The following is a 19,728-nucleotide window of genomic DNA, read 5'->3' on the forward strand; positions in this document are numbered from 1 at the left end:
CTATTGTGCTATTCCACAATTAATCATCAGCTTTCTGTGATCTGTTTCCAATTCCAGGAACTCTTGGCATAAATCATTCATGGTCTTAACCTGTATGAGCTGCCCAACCCACTATCTAATCTGATCCCATTTAAAGCTCATCAATTTTGCCAAGGTTGCTCCCAGCCTGGCCTACTATGCTGGCCACAATGTAGATGTCCCTTGAAACAGATAATGGGGGTGGGGAGGGAGTGACATTTCAATAAGCCAGGCACAAAGGCAGCCAAGAAAACAACGGAAAGATAAAAAGGAGGGAGGGAGGGAGGGAAGGAGGGAGGGAAGGAAGAAGGAAGGAAGGAAGGAGAAGAGAGAAAGAAAGAAAAGAAAGAAAGAAAAGAAAAGAAAAGAAGGAACATCGTGTGTAGCTGTAGAAACGTTGACCTTGGCACAGAGCACAGGAGTTGTTGGACTGCATTTTCAAAACTATTCTGCAGTCTCAGAAGCTTCTTTATCTCTGTTGCTAACCTGTGGAACTCTCTGGGACCACTGGTTTGCTTGTGCCCAGAGTAACTCGGCCTACAAGCAAAAATGAAAAGAAATACCCAGAAACCCCAAAAATTTAACAATGGAGATCATGCGATTTTTTAAAAAGTAAATTAAATGCTATGAATAATCACAGGAAGAAGAAACACCTTCTGACAGGGCAGTGTCCAGGCTTTCCACTTGGGTGTTGAAGGATTGCTTCACAATCACGTTTGGAAACAAGAGGAAACTGGGGATGCCTTATTTTTCTTTCTTTGGGTGGAGAATGCAAGCAAAGTTATGAAAAATAGGGTAACAAGGTTATGGGGGCGAGACGATGTGACAGCATTAGTCGGGAAGCAGGGAGCTAGACTCTCTATCAAAAATGGAAAGTGCATAAAGGGTCAGGAGATGCAGCTTGGGGCTGGATGCCCTGGTTTACCTGTGCTGTGTTCATCGGGAATTATTGACTTTGTGTAAAGGCTTTCCCAGTCGACGTTACTAACAAGGATGTTCACACGGATGAACCTTTCGTGCTCAAAGATGACTTGCTTAGCTGTTGGTGTCTACTTTTATTAACCTCAAATTCTGTAGCCCACCAGACTCCTTGCGTTTAAATCCCAAGTACTAAAATTAGTTTTTAGTGTTCAAACAATGAAATGCACAGGTTCATCTCTGCAGACTTCGCAGATTGTAAGTTCACAAGTCAATGGAAATCCAGAGAGGAAAAGAGAATGATAGTAGCAAGAGGTAAGAGTGAAAATAAAGTCTAGCTTTTCCTCTGACATACATACATGACAGTGAATACCTCTACATACACGGCACATCTACATCTGTGTGACAGACATATATATACTCCCTCAAATGACTGCAAAGTTAAAGACTAGTGAAGTTGGAGTCAAGAGCCAGAAACTCCTTGCAGGTTTCTCGCAAGGGTGGCGGAAACACATGTTCTTGAGCAATCCTTCCCTGCTTTCCAGGCACATGAATAGACAGTTGGATCAGAAGTGCAGCAGCCAGGATTGATGCGCACGGGGGACCCTGGGCAACAGCTCAGTCCATGCGCCATGACACCTGCCCCAATCTCCAATTAGTCCCTATGTTAGCTAATTAGATACACTTTCCACTGGAAAGTAGAGTTAGGACTAAGCCAGCCCATACGTTTCCCTTTTGGGAATCTTTTGTCAGACATGATTTATTTATTTGTTTGTTCATTCCTTTAGCAGTGAAAAGAGAGGTAGGCGAATGAATGACCCTCCCAGAATATTTACATGTTCATCCTCAGAAACTGGGCAGCCTCACACATCAAGGTGGAATCCAGATTGTAAGTTGCAATTAGAGTTGCTACTTAGCTTATTTTGAGATGGGAAGATTGTTCCAGAACATTAGGATGGGCCTCATGACATTGACCCAGAAAGATGAAGCCGGGAGAGTCAGTGTCACATGGAGAGACAGAGCGATGCAATGGACACCAAAGACTCGATGGACAATTTCTGGCTTTGAAAAATGGTAGAAGTCTCAGGCAAGGAATGTATGCAGCCTGTACACGCAGCATTAGGCTAGCAAAGTCTTCTCATTTAGAATTTTCTGTAAAGAAAGAAAAACAGCCTGCCATTGTCTTGGCTTTAGTCTAGTGAGATGCCTTTTGGTCTCCGACTTCTACGAATGAAAGATACTTTGTTTAAACACTACGCGTGGGATAATTTGTTAAACACCAATAGGAAACCCTTGGAAAGTTTGACTCTTGAAAGTGGATGATATTGGGACAAATAGTGAAAAATGTGGAAGCAGTGATGGAAGCTGGCAGGGGCAAAGCTGAAAACTCTCTGTAGAGACAGCTTGAAAAAAGCCTCGATTTCATTGTCAGTCATGATGTGAACATTCCCTCTGCTGTGACACTTCAGAAGAAAGTAAGTAGCACAGTGGAGACCTTGTTATCTTAGGAGATTGATGAAGCAACCTCTAGTACAGACAGTCAAAGTGCTGCCGCGGCAAACACATAAAAATGAGAGTAGTGTTCTTAAAAATTGGAAGAAAGGGGGCCCGGTGCAGTAGCCTAGCGGCTGAAGTACTTGCCTTGCACATGCCAGGATCTCATATGGGCACATTATTTATTTTCTTAGGTAGATATTTTCCCTTTATGTTGGTTGGGCTCATTAAAATGAGATCAATTAGCTAATAAATAGTATATTGTTATCACAATTTGTTGAGTGAATTTCACTTGCCATGGCAAACATGGTTTACATGTCTAAGTCAAAATATATAATTTTCTACAAGAAGTTTCATATTTTCATCTCACTACTAAAAAATGTAGAAACGCAGCTTATATGATAAAATCTTTTAGTATCATTTGTAGATCGGGTCTGGAAAAGGCATATTCTTTGAGCTTTTCTTAAAATTAGATAATAATTTTAGTCTGGAGTATTTACTTATTTAGATAGATAGCTTTTAGATAGCTTTTCGTTACTGTTGAATAATTTTATTCCATTTTCAAAGACAAAGGAAAGCTTTGCTGGGTGTGTTGTTGTGGTCCAACAATTTTTTTTCCATTTAAAATTTGAAATATGTCATTCAGTTTCTTCTGGCCTATTGAGTTATCTTACAATTGCATCTTTTAATGGGTGATTTTTCCAGCGGACATTCTTTCAACCAACATAATATATTTTCCGTTTTTAAAATATCACTTTAGAGGAAAAAGAAAAGTTTAAATTATAATGGTTATTATAAATAGTAACATCAAGAAAACTTTCAAATTCGCCATGGCATTTCCTATAAAAAGATACCAGTTCGGTAAAAGAGGAGCAACTGTTAGCATCTATTAGTAAAATGTTAAATAAGATAGGATTTACATTTTGAATTTATACGGCACAATCTCAGCATACTGTAAGGCAAAGTTTACTCATCACAACACAAAATGGGAGTTGCCCAAGTGTTTTGGCTATACAGATAACAAAACGGAGTCATTCAGATACTCAACGTTCATCTTAGTCAACTAAATTTGATCAAACAAACATTAGCTTCAAGATAATTGGAAATCTTCTTTAGAATGGCCTGTTGCTTGGACGTTGAAAAAAAGAAAACCAGCTTCATGCCCATGGGGTATTTTCTTCGATAATGACAATTTGAATCGTGACTTAGTCTACATACAGACAGGTGCAAGAGACTAAAATCTATAGGCCATCTGTTTGTTCACCCATCTTAGAAGAGACATACTTACACATATTCAGTTCCTAGGGCTTTCCTGACAAATTACCACAAGCCTGAAATCAAGGTGTCTACAGGATGGGTCCCTTCTAAACTCCGAGGGAGAAGCAATTCCCTGCCTCTAACCTAGTTTTTGGATTCTGCTGACTCTGCTTAATGTTTCTGGGCTGAAATAGTTGGATCCTTGATACTGCTGTTTCCACTTCTACATGCCTTTGCAGTCTATGTCTTCAAACATTCATGTGGGAAGCTGATGGGCTGACTGGTACCCTAGCTCTACACAGTTTCCATGTTACCCCTGGAGCCTTTGTTTAGCCATCTATATGATGGACACCATGACAGCATCAACTTCCAAAGACAGTCTCCAGGATAAAAATCAAACACTGGTAATGTTATTTCTGTGAATTTCGCAATTATAAGAAAGGAATGTGAAGGAAACAGCTGCAGGCAGGGCCTGTAGTAAGTGCGACTCAGCTAATGTTTGTTCCAGATAAAAAGCAGCTCACATTTGCTCACTAACTTTGCAAGTTTACTGTTATACAGAGTATAAATAATCCTTACCATGAAAATATAATCCCTCCTATGAGACTCAAAAATATCCACTGCATAAAAGACCATGAGGATCACACAAAATATTTACCTTCCCTAAAATAAATTTTGCTGCACACAGTTGCTTTTAGTTGATTTAAACAATTCAAAATTTCCTGGAAGAATTTTAAATGGATCTCTGACAAATCTAAGAATTGGAAGACACGTTCATATGTGAAAACTAGCATTTTAGATAAGAAAGAAACATTACCATGTCAAAGACACATCTTCAAATATATGAACATCATTAGATCCAAAACATGTCTACATTAATGGTTACTTGGAAGCAGTGAATGCCTTCATCTCGTATGTTTCATTTTGATTGGCGTCATAGACAGAGTTCTCCCTCATTCTTATTTCAAATCAATTACAATCAAACAAGAAAGAGTCAAAAATGTACTACCATTTGTTCTTCTGCCAATATGCTGTAAATAGATGCTAGGTTCTGCCCCGGGTCATTGCCTTCTGGTCCTGTGCCTGTGATCTGGGGTCGTGACTACCTATGTCAGGGGCTTTGTTCTTCCTTCAGGTGAAGCAGGGAAGCTCCTGTAGGAGTACTGTCATCTGTTACATATGTTGCTTTTAATTTAAAGCTGTTTCTTGAAAGCAGGCATATTTGTAAATAGAAAACTACAGCTCCAATACACAAAAACTGTGTTAGGCAGAAATAAACAACATGTTTATGATTTAAGATACCTTTAGCAGACCTTTGCTCTCTCAAAGTTGCTCTGTTTGGGCGATAAATCATATGTGAAGACTCAAGAACCTGGAGTTAATTAAGCCTTCTGCAATTTGATGATTTATATGCACATTTAGATTAATTCATTAACAGAGAGAAAATTAACATAGTGAAAGTTAAATATATTTCAAAAGTAAAAGTATGGTCTTGCATTAGAAGTCAGCAGTATTCACGTCCCATATTAGAGTCCCCCACTACTCTGCTTCTTATTCAACTTCCTGCTAGTATGCCTGGGAAGCAGGAGACAATTCCAGTGCTTGGGCCAGTACCGCACACACGGAGACCCACCTGACGTTTCTGACCCATCCTTTTTGGTTTGACCCTGCCCTGAGTTTGTGACCAATTGAGGAGTGAATAACCAAATCCCCCCACCTCTCTCTCTCTCTCTCTCTCTCTCTTGCTTTCTCTCTCTGTAACTCTTCTGTTAAAATAATTAAAGTGAACATTTTTCTGAAAGAGGCAAACAGTGTAGACTCATACTACCTCAAGCATACTTATCTACATTATATACACAGAATAAATATCCATCTAACATTGATGACAGTATTTTTTTTAATGTTTCTCCAGATAAAGCAAATCCATTCCTGCAGTGGGGAATTTTCTTTGACATATGTAAAATATGTTTTTTTTTATTGCTAGGTGGGAATAAATGTTAGCAATAATCATTTTCTTAGAAGTTTTTGAAAAGGAAACATCTGACTTCCTTTGTTTGTAACAAAAGTTTCCTATGCCCCATTCTAGGAGAGCCTGTGTTTCAAAAAGCTTTTATGTCTCAGGAGAATTTTTTTTTATATAACTGTCAAGTTAGATAAATTGAAAGAACAGCAAAGATGATAAACTGGATATTGAAGGTATTTTTTCCTCTCAATTCTCTCTTTAAAAATAAAGATTATTTGCTTTTATGTGCTAGAGGTTATAGACTGTGTAGAGGTGTGTAGAGGCTATAAACACAGTTGATGTGGAGTACTGCATTTGAGATTTAGAAATGAAGGCTCTTACTGAAGTAGAGGCAAGAGTGATGTCAGATTGCTCTATGAATAAATGTACTGTGTAGTTTCCCTTCATTAGTTGAAGCTCAGAACTAAATGCACATCAACAAAACATAAAAACACCTCCGAGTTATATCAACATTAGGGAGACATCTGTACAGTATTGTTTGCTGCACAATGTAAACAAGTTTTGACAAATTTGAAACTGAAACTAGTTATTTTTAAAAGCATCATCACTCAGTGCCCAAATCTAGGTTGTAAATTCTATTCTCCAATAAAATGAATTGGAGCTCCAAACAGAAACAGCCGAATCTAGGGCTAGGGCAGAGAACACACAGAGATCAGGACATTCAGGACATCTAGGACATCTTGGACTGCCTGAAATGCAGAAAGAAAGTATTTAGGTAAATAAACAAACAATAAAAGCATGAAAGGCACAGCAACTGGTGTCAAAGGCACAGAGGAATCATACAAATAAACTTAAAATGACCAAAAATGGATATTTCCAGGCCAAAAAAGTAACTATAAAAGATCACTGCATTGTAAATCAAAGTATGGAATAAATACTCATGAGATTTTATAATATGGCTTGAGTAATAAAATAAGAGGACAAGTGTAGTCAGTGTAGAAGAACAGAAAGACAGAGCATAAAGAAAAATTTCAAGCAACTGATATAAAAGCTTTTTGTTCAAGGAAGTGAAGCACATTTTCCTACTCCTAGAGTGCAAAGAAATCCAACATGAGCTATTCAGGCAGGTTGCAGGGCAGATGAACATTATAGATGCTAGATGTGAGGCAATTGGCACTTTTCCTTGTCTCCACCCCAACACCAGTAACTCCTGTGTCTTATAACTCCTCTACAAAGCACCAAGTCACTGACTTCTAATTCTGAGAAATGAGATACACTCCCCCCAATCAATAAACTGGAATCCTTAAACTCATGAGTGTCAGACCAGGTGTAATCACTCAATAGTTAAATCCTCACGCCAGGATCCCATGATGTGCCAGTTCATATCCTGGCTGTTCCACTTCCCATCCAGCTCCCTGCATGGCCTGGGAAAGCAGTTGAGGATGGACCAAACCCTTGGGACCCTGCACCTGCGTGGGAGACCTAAAGAGGCTCCTGGCTTCTGGCTTCAGATTGGCTCAGCTCTGGCTGTTGCAGCCATTTGGGGAGAGAACCAGCAGATGATCTTTCTCTGTCACTCCTTCTCTCTGTATATCTGCCTTTTCAAAAAACAAAATTTAAATCTTAAAAAAAATTACTAGTATCCATTAGTTCCAATCAATTATAACCCAGTTGTTACCTTGCGGAAGAGGGGAGACAGGGAGAGACAGAGATCTCAGATATGCTGCTGAGGTTTCCAAACGCACACCGTAGCTAAGATCACAACAGTCACAGTCAGGATCAAGGAATTTCAGTTTTCTCTTGTGAAGAACAGACACCCAACTGTTTGTGTCATCCCTGATGCCTGTGGTTCGCCTTGGCGTATGGCTGTCTCAGCTAACGTCACGACCGCTAAGCTAAGCATCTCCAGGTAAGCCGTGCTAGTTGTCGTGTGAGACATGCAGCTGCTCAGGAGAGATTCTTCACAGTGCTGTTCACCGAGATCCAGTCCAGGAACTATGAATGCTGCTTGGTATGGCAAGGTATTTTCTGACATGGGACCTATATGATTCTCTGTACTCAATTGCTTTACAACAAATGTGTTTAATTTTGTCAAAAGAATTAAATAAATGAATGATTCCCTTTTAGAACACATTTTAACAGGTTTAATATTAGTGTTTATGATTGTTTTTAGAAGAGGCTTTTCCTAAGTAGCCATGAAGGATTTCCAAAGCCAAAATGCATGTATTAATAATTCATAGTGAGTATAAAATTTGGATTCTCTAACAAAAGACTTACATTGCTGCAAGACATTATCGACACCAACATTTTTCTTGTGTGTTTAGAATTTCATTTCTGAGGTCTTACCTTAAAGTGCTGTAGAAAATGAGATATTATCACTTATCTATGGTCTGAAAATCCATTGTACGCTAGCCAATAAGAATTGTATATTTCATTAGAGTTGCCAAAGGTCGCCAAACAAGAATATTGTACAATGCACGATGTCCACCAATCTTCTAGTTACAAACATCAGTTACACTCAAACTGGAAGTTTACTATTAAATGACAATGCCTAAGATGATTCTGCTAATTTGACTTGCAAATGGGACAGGTATAAAATGTGGTCCAACAGATGGAATGTTTAAGAGAGAAGCAGCTGCTTATTGTCAACTTGTTTTCCTTAACAAATGGACTCTCCTAGTCATGGAAATGCTTTCTCTCAAGGCCATTCACAATCTTGAAAATAGCTGTTTTGTCAACACACATCTGCACATTTTCAAAGGCTGCACAGTATGATTTACAAGATAATTAATGGGATTTCATTTGGAAGAGTGCAAAAGAATATAAAAAAGAGGAAAATGTCTTTCAATAGGAGACAGATGGATGTATTCTAGAAGACTGATGAGAATTTTCCACATTACTGTGTAATAAGTGTCCATTTGGTTATTACTTTACAAGCAGTCATGAAAAGATCAGCAGGAATGTGAAGAAAGACTGTAGTCATGGAAATGATAAAGCAAAGTTTATGTGAGATGTAAAATCAGCATTTCTTTTTCATTCTCTCATAGGAGAGTGAATTTCAAAATATTGTGTTGCTAATTGCTAATTAAGTTTTTACTAATCAACAATTGGTAAACACTGACAAAAATTATTATTTAGAGATGGTGGGGAAGAGTCATTAGAAAGAGCACTGGTAAATTGCTTATAACTTGCAATCAGTAGTTAGTGCTAATTCTTCTGAAAACAAGACTCATTCATATGTGTAAGTGCCATAAATGAACTTACAAGAGTTTATATTTCCATACAAAAATTACCCAAACCATATACCTTAGATGGAATATTTTTGATCTTGGTATTTCACACCATTCCAGACAATTGGCTTCGGAGTAGCAAAAAGTTTGATCTTGGAGTGGTAACTGACCGACAGTGGTTGCCTGATGTGGAGAAGCCTCTGAAAGCTCATCCAGAAAGTGTATTAGCACACACACATATCTAGGATGACCCCCAAAATAGCACACAATTTACAAATTCATTGAAAACACAAAATCAATTCTAGTATCTATATATCTTGAATATATATTTAACATTTTATCACCCAATAACCTGTAAGTAAATTCAAATAAATGTATAATAAAGTGTTCTTTTTTTTTCTTTCATTAACCCATGCCTAGTGATTTTTGAGAATCATGGAGTCTTGAATGGTGTTTTCGTTTTTGAGGCACATTCTGATTGTGGAATGCCTCCCCACCCCCATTAGCTATCAGAAAGTGCTAAGCTTACTCTATACAGAGTTTATTTAAAAACATTTCTAGGGGCCCGGCGGCGTGGCCTAGCGGCTAAAGTCCTCACCTTGAACACCCAGGGATCCCATATGGGCGCCGGTTCTAATCCCAGCAGTTCTGCTTCCCATCCAGCTCCCTGCTTGTGGCCTGGGAAAGCAGTCGAGGACGGCCCAAAGCTTTGGGACCCTGCACCCACGTGGGAGACCTGGAAGAGGCTCCTGGTTCCTGGCATCGGATCAGTGCAGTACCGGCCGTTGCAGCTCACTTGGGGAGTGAATCATCGGATGTAAGATCTTCCTCTCTGTCTCTCCTCCTCTGTGTATATCTGACTTTGTAATAAAATAAATAAATCTTAAAAAAAAACATTTGTAATACAAACAAGAGTCCAGAATCTCTGATAAGCTGCTCAAAGACTGCATATTATAGTTTAAAATGAAAATTATAGGAACTTGTAAACAATGACATGAAGGCTGATTCTAATCCAAATAGCTAAAATTTGCTGAAAAGAAAATTATGATTAGGCTTTAAACATGTAACTATATTGAATATGTTTGTGGGATCTTTATAGCTTTATAAATCTTACAAAATTTCTGCTTAAACATAAGGATAATCAAACATTTAGATAATACCAAGAGTTACATTAAGAAAAATCATGGACAATGTGGTAACACAGCTAACAACTTTAACTTAATTATTATTATTATTATTATTATTATTGCCACTGTGTAAATGATCTGTTTGTCAGGAAAAATCCCGTGGTTTTTACTCATGTATAACTAATAGATACCTTCAAACTGAATAATGAGAAAAAGGTTGGTTTCCCCACGAAAAGACTTTTTAAGGTTTTATTTTTCTTAAGTTTCTATTTAAAATGCATTGACCCTTATCTAAAAGTTTGTTTCCAAAGGAAGAGTGAGTCATGTCAGAAATGTTGTCAGTTTTGCCTTCATGAGATCTGGCAAAAAGGCGTTCTATTTTCCTTATATTTTATGAGATCTCAAAATAGCTTAGGAATCCCCCCTCCAGTTCCCAAGAGTCCCTATGATACTAACTTGTGTTTACAGAGCGCTTCACGCTTAGCATCGAGCTTTCTCCCTCCTCCTCTGCTTAGTTGTTCTCAACACCTCATGTTGAATGCTGGGGTGAGTCTCCAGGAAGTACCACCTCTGCAGCCTGTTTAAGGACAGATGTCCTTCTTCCGGAGAGAGCACAGAAATATAGGGTGATGTGCTTTTCATTAGACTACAGGAATTCTCTCTCCATGAGAAAAATCTTGCTCTGCTACATAACATTTTCTTTTTTTCTTGTTTTCTTTTTTCCTACCATCTTCCTGGAGAACATCAATCACTCCATAGCTTTGTTTTAATCTAAATTCTGTTGAATTCCATGTTAATATTCCCAGCTTGGATTTCCCTTCTATCTTGACTCTAGACTTGGAAGTTAATCTGCCTGTTGGATGTTGTCCAGGAGAACCAGGCTAAATCCATCACAAATGTGTCTTACCATTGTCGACCCCCCCCCCCCCCCCCCGCTGACTGCTCCTCTGTTTTCTTTATTGGGATTAGTACTATCCTTCATAAACAAACCAAAACATGAATCATGTCCTAATATCTTCCTTGTTAATCCCTCATGTCCAGGCACTTGCTAATTGAGCTAATTCACTTTCTTCCTCTTATATTCTATAGGCCTTTTCCTTTTTATTGTCTTTATCTGGGACTGTCCCTCACACATTTTCAGCACTTTCTAACTGGTTCCCTAACCTGCAATTTGACTTTGCTTCCATTAAGTTTCCACATGAAAGTTGGTTATCAATGACTAAACAGAGCGTTTATCTTAAAGTTTTAACTCTTTGGTGTGTTTGATAGATGTAACCTGATCTGGCGGATGGCTACTTGACTAATCTTGAGCCTTACCACTTTCTGCTGCACCCTCTAAGCTCAAATAAATGCTCTGTTCTGTGGACTGAGTCTCATGAAGTATAAAGACGCTGGGCAAACACCACTTTTGGATGATAACTCTGAGAGCTGTTGTGTGCGTCCTCACCTTCTATCTTTACATGGTTACACATCAGGTAACAGGCGGAAAGCGTGTCCACCTGTGTCTGGGAGAGAAGAAGACATGGGACAAGGTTGTGGAGAAAGTAAGCTGGACACATGGAATAAATACAATATCAACGTTGGTAGTTCCAGACCTCTGAGAGAGACTTGGAGATCTTTTGTTATCTCAGCATCATTTAACCCAGTTTGACTGATGCATTTACCTGAAAGGATCTGATTTTCCATCTTGGTTCAGCTCACTCATGTCTATTTGTCTCCACTGATATTTCATTCTCTTGTAAGTTCTTGCATGGGTGCTTTCTCCTGTTTTTGTAGTGCTTTGTATTTCCCTGAAAAATAACAGTGCTTATTGTACATTGGGATTTCCCAGTCACTATTTGTGTCTCCTATTCAATTCTGAACTCTTAGAGGACATGGTCCATTTCATTCTTGTTTCTCATTTTATTCCTATCTCATGGTAGCTAATACAAACCATCATGCAATAACTATGTTGTGTAAATGAAAGATTTCATTTTAAAACGAAGGGCAAACAGTGTATGTAAATGAATTTGCACATCTCCAAGGACTTTTAAGGATTTTTAACCTCTCAGAGCTGTGTGCACAATGACTCTCTCTTTGGGAATTTGCTTTGGTGACAGATGGAACACTGCAAGAAAATCTTGTTACTACTGGCCTGTGGCTTTCCTGTATCACACATTTGCAAACATTCACAGAGCTGTGAGCAGCTTTAATCATAAAACGCAACCTCGATTACATTTTTGTTTCATGGATTGCTTGAATGTGTTCGGTTTCATTCTTGTGGTCATGCCAATAACAAGTCCACTAACATTAAAGGACAGTCTGTCCTAAGCACAAAAATGTGAGAAAAAAAAGAGGACATTGTGACACAGCGGTTTAAACTACCACTTCCCACACTGGAGTGCCTGTTTCCCACATTGGAGTGTCCATATCATGAACTGATGTGCTGATTCATGTCCCATCTACTCTGCTCCTCATTCCTTCTGGTGGCAGGAGATGATGGCTCAAGTGGGTGGCTCCTGGTCAATGCCTTGGCCTCCATCTGCTCTGGCTGTGGGTATCGTAAGCAATTGGAGAGGAAGCCAGCAGGTGGATGGTCTCTTATGTGTCTCCTTTTCCCTCATCCTTCTTCTTTCTTTCACTGCCTTTCAAACAGATCAAAATAAATACTGAGGCAACGAAAAGCAGGACATCTAGTTTCAGGCAGAATTATAGAAGTATTTACAAGGATGTTTGGTGAATAGCAATCTACCATAATCTAATATGTTATTTTCTTAGACAGAAGGCACTTCAAAAACTTGAAAATGGAAAGAAAGGTAAACTTATTTTAGTGCAATTTTTAAAAGATAATACATACAAGGGGTCTTTAAAATCTTACTAATGTATTATGTTATGTATAGATTTCAGGTTTTTTGCACTGAATAAATTTACCTTTAATTCTATTCACATACTTTGGGTGTCCTGTGGATAACTTTGGCTTTACATCTAAACCATAGCATTGTTTTATGTGTTGTCTGCTGATAACTCTAGGATAGCTTACACGATAGGTTTTAAAATAAATATCTGTCACCAATCACCATCTTTATCTAGTTAGAACTTACTTCTTTCCCCTTTGTCAAATGTTGTAGAAGCATTCAAGGAATAACATATATTTTCAGATCTATTGTCTGACATTTCCTAGCTGTCATCTTTAATGTTCTACATGCACACACGTACAAAGCTGGATAAATTTTACTTTTTGGTTTCAGACTATGGAAATCCTGTCACAGTTTTCTACTAAGGGAAATTTCCTAGAATCCCTGATTCTAGAATGCATACATTTGCTTTGCTTTGTGTATATCATAGTCTAGCGATCTCTTAAAAATCTTTGGGAATTCGTCTCTCCAAAGGCTGCCTTCCCTGGGGCTAGTTCATTCTTGGAGTTACTAAAGGCCTCAGTTGATGTGGAGGTGAATCAGTCTGGAGCCAGAGCTTTTCCATGTAACCTGTGCACTCTGGGAAAGCAATATATCTTTAAAATTATTTCATTTATTTATTCGTTCATTTATCATTGGATAGATTCACAAGCAGAAGGAGAGAAAGAAAAACCTTTTATTTTCTGGTTCGGTCCCCAAGTGGCTGCAATGGTCAGAGCTGAGATGATCTACAGCCATGATCCAGGAGCTTCTCCTCGGTCTCCCACATGGGCACAGAGGCCTAAGGACTTGAACTGTTCTCTGCTGATTTCCCAGGCAGGGAGATGAATCAGAAGTGGAGCAGCTGGGACATGAACCAGGATCATCCTAGGACGCTGGTGTGCTGGCCCTTGTAAGTAATATCTGCCTTCATGATGCCAGGTCCCAATATCACACAACTGGGACCCATATCTCGCTCAGAGTCCACTGAAATATTCAGGCATGCCAGCCCTACACTTTCTCTTCTTCTCTTTCTTTTCTTTGCTGAGGAAATCCCAATCAAATCTCCCTCCTGGTGTTTTCTTAGGACTTCTGCTTTCTGTGACCTGAGAGACCGAATACTTCTGTTGTGACCTCGTCTGGTGTGGGCGTGCAGTGATGCTTCTTCTGGGACGTGTGGGTATAATCGACTATGTTCGTTCATGCCTTTCCTGTGTCTCCATGCTGGACGCTTCTGATTCACTGGCACATACAAGGACACTTCAACATCTTCTCCCTGTTGGCCTAACCCAGTTAGACTGTCAATTTGTCTTGACAGTTCACTTAAATTTGATTCAGTTTCCTCCTAAATTGATGTCTTGTGTTGCCCTTCTCTGCCACACACTGTACTCCTTGGGAGAGAGCTCTCCTATTACATAACTGACCCAGGCTCGATGAAACTGCATCCTGATTCTGTCTTCGCTTTCCAGGTTCTGGTTTCTTACGGAAGAAAGTGGAAGAGATGTATTTTACTTCTCTTCAGAACCGTGAAGAGTGGTTGAACCTTCTTGAGTATTTCATTTGAGCCTAGGGATTCTGAGTTGTGTACCCAAAATGCCAAAGCCTCTAAAACAGAGACATCTGAGTAAGATCATGAAATGCTGGGACTGGAGATGCTCTTACGCCACAGAAATGGATGCCTGCTTTCTTGAAGAAAGATGTTTAAGAAGGCAGGTGCTTTGAATGGCCTGCTCAACCTCGGGTAAATCACTAGGAAGTATGAAAGCACCAGCCAAGTCTCTTACAATCTTGGTGAATGCTTGGTTTAGACCATGCTGTGTTCCTTTTTTCTTTCCTTCCCCACTTCCTCAATGAATCATTTCCTCTTTCTTTGGTGACTATGTCTTAGATGAATTCGGAGTATTGCTGGAATTACTATCTCAACATCTTAAAGTCCCTCATGGAGTTCTAGCTGATTCCCGTTGGGTTATTAAGGAATAGCTATTTACAATCATGGCTAGCCCAGAAGAACGAATTGGAAGAGAAACAGGAGATGGAGCAGTGGTTTGTTGAGAATCTGACAGGACTTAGATTTTCATTCAGGAAAGTGCGAGAAGAAGGAAGGGGATGAGTTCCACCTTAAACACGTTGAGTTAGATAACGGAAATCTGAACAGAAATCTACCAGGTAGCAGAGATGAGAAGCAAAGTCGGAATACAGAGGAAAAGAAATCCTTGAAGCAGTGAGTATGACTGTGTAAAAAAGATGAGTGAGAAAGGAAAGTCCGTGTTCACTGTTAACACTCGCAGCCATGGAAGAAGGCAGAGGAGGTACAAAGGCAGTCGTTCTCGGAGTAGCCGAAACTTCTCAACATTGGGGACCTGGGAGTCCAAGAGAGTCTGATGGTGCGAAATGGCTTCTCCAGTTGGGCTCTCCACATTTGACTCTCTTAAGACTTGACTCCCCCGTAAGGAAGTTCAGAGGTTGAAATGAGCATAGAGTCAGGTCTGAGAACAGCCCACTCTTTCAGTCACAGGAATCTAGCTATGAATGGTTCCTGCCCTCAAAATCTCTTTGTTCTTGCCAGCTTTCCTAGTCAGGCAGTGAGTGGCCTCTTACAGCTAAAATTTACCATTCTTTGTTTTTATTTTTTTCAAAGATTTACTTTATTTATTTTAAAGGCACAGTAACAGAAAGAGAGAAATCTTGCATCCACTGGTTCACTCCAAAATAACTCCAATTGCCAGGGCTGGGCCAGGTCCAAGTCAGGATCCTGGAGCTGTAGCCTGGTCTCCTACATGGGGTCTGTGACCTAAGTACTTGAGCCAGCATCACTTGCTTTCCAAGCAGCATTAGCAGAGAGGTGGATCAGAAGTTAAGCTGAAGGGACTTGACAAGCTGGCACCCAGACTTTCTTATCTGTAATGACTAATTCCAGTTTCTGATGCTTGCAACCTGGAACCTTATCTTGACTTCTACTTTAGGAGTCAAGAGAGGCACTGGGCTCTGAAAACAGCCCGAGTACTAGGAGTAGTGAGGCTGGATGGGAGGCTGCTATTCCCAGATAAAGCTGTCTTGGGTAATCTCATAGGAGTCAAGCTTAATAGGTTGTGAAAACTCAGGTGCTAGTTGAAACAGATCAGGGGATGAGTAGATGATGATTAGAGGGGCCTGGAAGAATGATTAATGTGAGCAATGTAAAATATTAAGAATTTTCAAACTTCATTATAGACAAGATGCTCATGTAGGACACAAACATGAAGAGGAGAAACATAAGGAATCAAGCATGCCACTGTTGTGGGAGAAATCCTGTAACAAAGGCAGTTGGGAGGAATGGAGTGTGAACAGTAGGAAATCATGGTAGCTTCTGAAATGAACAGAACTGATGCCTACACATTACATGACAACATGATGTGTTTTTACCATGCGCTTCTCTATTTGTGCACTGTCACAATTGAGCTAAATTCTGTTACACCAGAAAAAAAAATCAACCAAAACATTATCATTATCCACTTGAAGCAATTATGTTTAGCATAACCATTTTTTAAATTTAAAAATGTGAGTAAACCTAAAACCATAATTTTTTATAGGATGTTGATATACATACACACACCATTTATTTTTTATTCATCTGAAAAGATAATTTAAGAGAGAGAGAAGAGACAGAGAATTTTCTGTCTGCTGGTTCTCTCCTCAAATGGCTGCAAAACCCTGATGAGATGGGTTTTGCAAGCAATGTGAGCTTGGGCGTTAATGTTGCTGATCATATCTTGGTGACAGGACCTCTAATAATTTGCACACAGGAGTACAATTAAGCCCATGCTGTTTCTGGACACCTTACTGGTGTGCCTACCCACTGCCCCAGAATCTGGCTCAGACATGTAGCACGTCTTCTGGGAAATGACTTGGTGAGTATCCTAAAAATTAACGAAAGAGATAGGAGTATGAGCTGAAACTGCTATGGTGATAAATACAGTGATTGTGACGTGGCCTTGCAATTCTTTGGAGTATAGGAATGTATCTGCTTTAGCTGCTTTTATGATTTTGGCTAGAGGAACTTAAGGATGCTTTTATTAATACAGATACGCTTTGTAATTATTGTTTGATTGCTTTTGGGGTTGTAGAGCCTGTAATTGTAGTTGAAACTTGCCTTGGATCTTTATGTTTTTCCCGTTAAATGATATGTAAATCATAGAAATAGAAATGTAGTAGGAATGCATTACTTTTGGCTTACTTTGAAGAATATGAATATACTATTTTGCAGAATTATCTTTAGGGCACCTGCTTAGTTATGAATTACAAACAGAATGACCAAATGTCTGTGCATGCCCCTTTGTCATGAAGTAAAAATTGAACAATTAAATATACAGAAGCTCATGATGTGTCTGGGCAAATGAGGGAAGACAGTTCTTGAGCTGTTAACTGAGGGCACCAAATGACAGTGCCTGGTCTCCTCTTTACACCGACTCACAGACTCTTCTAGAGCTCTGAACTCGGCTGGAGCCAGCCGAGTTATTTATCTATGGGTACATAGAAAAGTTAATGGACATTGAAATTAAAAGATGAGCTTATTTTGGTCCAAAATAATTTTGGAAACCATGCATTTTGTTCTTCACATGATGCATTTTTGTGGCCATTCTGAGGGCCCATAACACTATGTGTGTACCTTCTGAGGCATTTTTAGTCACCGCGATAAAAGCTGTATAATTTTGACATGAATAATTTTTTATGGCAGCACTCAATGGCTACTGTATTTAGAATATGCTTTACGCTAAATAAAGAATAATATTAGTTGTATATAACTTTCCAGGATTCTCCAACAAAGGCAACAAAGAGGGAATCCTTTTATATTTTGAATAATAGCACACTCTGTGAAATTGTGTATGGATTATCTTCTTCCCAGTCACAATGTAGATCTTTAAAAGATAAGGTTATGTCAGAAAATAAAATGACCAAGGAAAGTGGCACACAGCTGGACTGTTTTATGGCTATTTTTGAATAGAATAATCTTCTAAGTTGGAAAAGTCTTTCAGAAAATGTCATGGTTGCACCTTTGTATCATTATCTAAAATACCCTTCCAATTCTGCCCTTCCCAGACAATTATTTCATTCTGTAGTATATAATAAGATCAAGGTTTATCAAATAAAAATATGTATGGTTTGATCTTCCACTTTTCTATACTCTAGTAAACAAAATTACAGTTTGACTACATTTAAGAACATTAGCTGAAGGAGGTGAATTTGCTGATACATTAAGATGTGGAAGTATCCGGATACGAGTCCCATCTCTGGCTCTTACCTTCAGTTTCCTGTGAATGTGGAGGCCGCGGTGATGGGATGAACACTTGGGGCCCTAACAGCACATGGAGATCTGGATTGAGTCCCTCCTGCCTCCTGGTCTGAGATTGGCCCAGCCCTGGGCCTGCACAGCTTTTGAAAAGTGAATGAATAAACGGAAATCCCTCTCTCTCTCCCCTCACTCCTCATTTAATAAAGACAATTAAATTTTTTTTTAAAAAAAGCTTTACAAATAACATTCCTAACAGATTTATAGGTCATGTTTTGGAAACTTATTTGTTCTGGGAGTTTCCAACTAAAGCTGGGAAAATCAATTTTGTTTGGGAACTAGGAAAACCAGTGGTAGAAGAAAGTATCTCATGCCCTCCTTAGAGGACATCCGAAATTTAATTAAACAGAAAAAGAAGGAAATAAAAGTTCTTAAATATAGATCCCTATGATTACTGGGAATTTACCAGGAATGTCAGATATCTGCCTTGGATACAGAGAAGGACAGAAGAGGTTCCATTTTATCTTTTAGGCAGCATAGGGTACTATCAACAATTAAATAATAAGCTTTCATGAGATTCATTGTTAGATGCTTGGTGAAACAGCACTTAGGATTTTCTGTGATCCTCACAGATGTTAGATAAGCACTGAGTCTTCCATAGTTAGAGTTTTCTTTTTCCTTTTCAATTTAGCCAATCATTGGGTCATATAAAAGGCATTTACCAAAATGTAGTTTTGCAGACACTAATATCCATCCCAAGCATTTGGGGGATGTGTATGAACAAATAGACAGGGGAAGAGAGCAAATTCCTTTGCTAAAATTTATTTGGGAAATGCTAAATGAAGCAAAATTAAAACATTTGCATCAGAGCTGATTTTCAAAAGACTGACAGATTGATACATTTTCTAAATCATGTTTTACCACATAACCCTGTCATCCGTAACTTCTTACTTCCACCACCGTGATTGAATACCATCTAGATACTTAACAGCACTTGAGTATTTCATTGACCCCACTATGCAAAATGCTGACACTGAGGCTGGCCAGCTGCTTTACGCAGCCTTATTCCCAAAAGATTCACACTCCCAGAGCTACTAGGCACAGAGCTTGTTTACTGATACAACTGCTGTTCTGCCAAACAACTTAAGCAAATCTAGAACAAGGCTGAACTTCTCCATCTCCTGAGTCACGTTCAGCCAGACTGGCTTCCTCAATCCCTAGCCATTCTCTCATTTCTATCCAAATTCAAGAAATTCTCTCACTTGTTGCCCCTTGATCTAAGAAAGAGAGTAACTTCTTCAATTCTTACATTTGAAGTGTAAAAACTACCAAAAATATTTTAAAAAGCAACAAGTAATTTGACACCTTCAATTTCCCCCTGAAACGAAAACAAGATTGCAAGACTTTGTCTGTGGTCCATTTCTAAATATAATAATACTTATTGGTAACTTAAGAAGGAAGGATATATATTTTTTCCAGATCATTCGATGCTATTTTCCTCTTGGCTTGGTGTTAGGATCTCTTCAGGACCGGGAGTTTTTGCTCTAGTGCAACAGAAAAGACGAGGAGGAAGGAAATTCAC

This window comes from Ochotona princeps, chromosome 32 (genome assembly GCF_030435755.1).
Source record: "Ochotona princeps isolate mOchPri1 chromosome 32, mOchPri1.hap1, whole genome shotgun sequence".
NCBI classification, from domain to species: Eukaryota; Metazoa; Chordata; class Mammalia; order Lagomorpha; family Ochotonidae; genus Ochotona; species Ochotona princeps.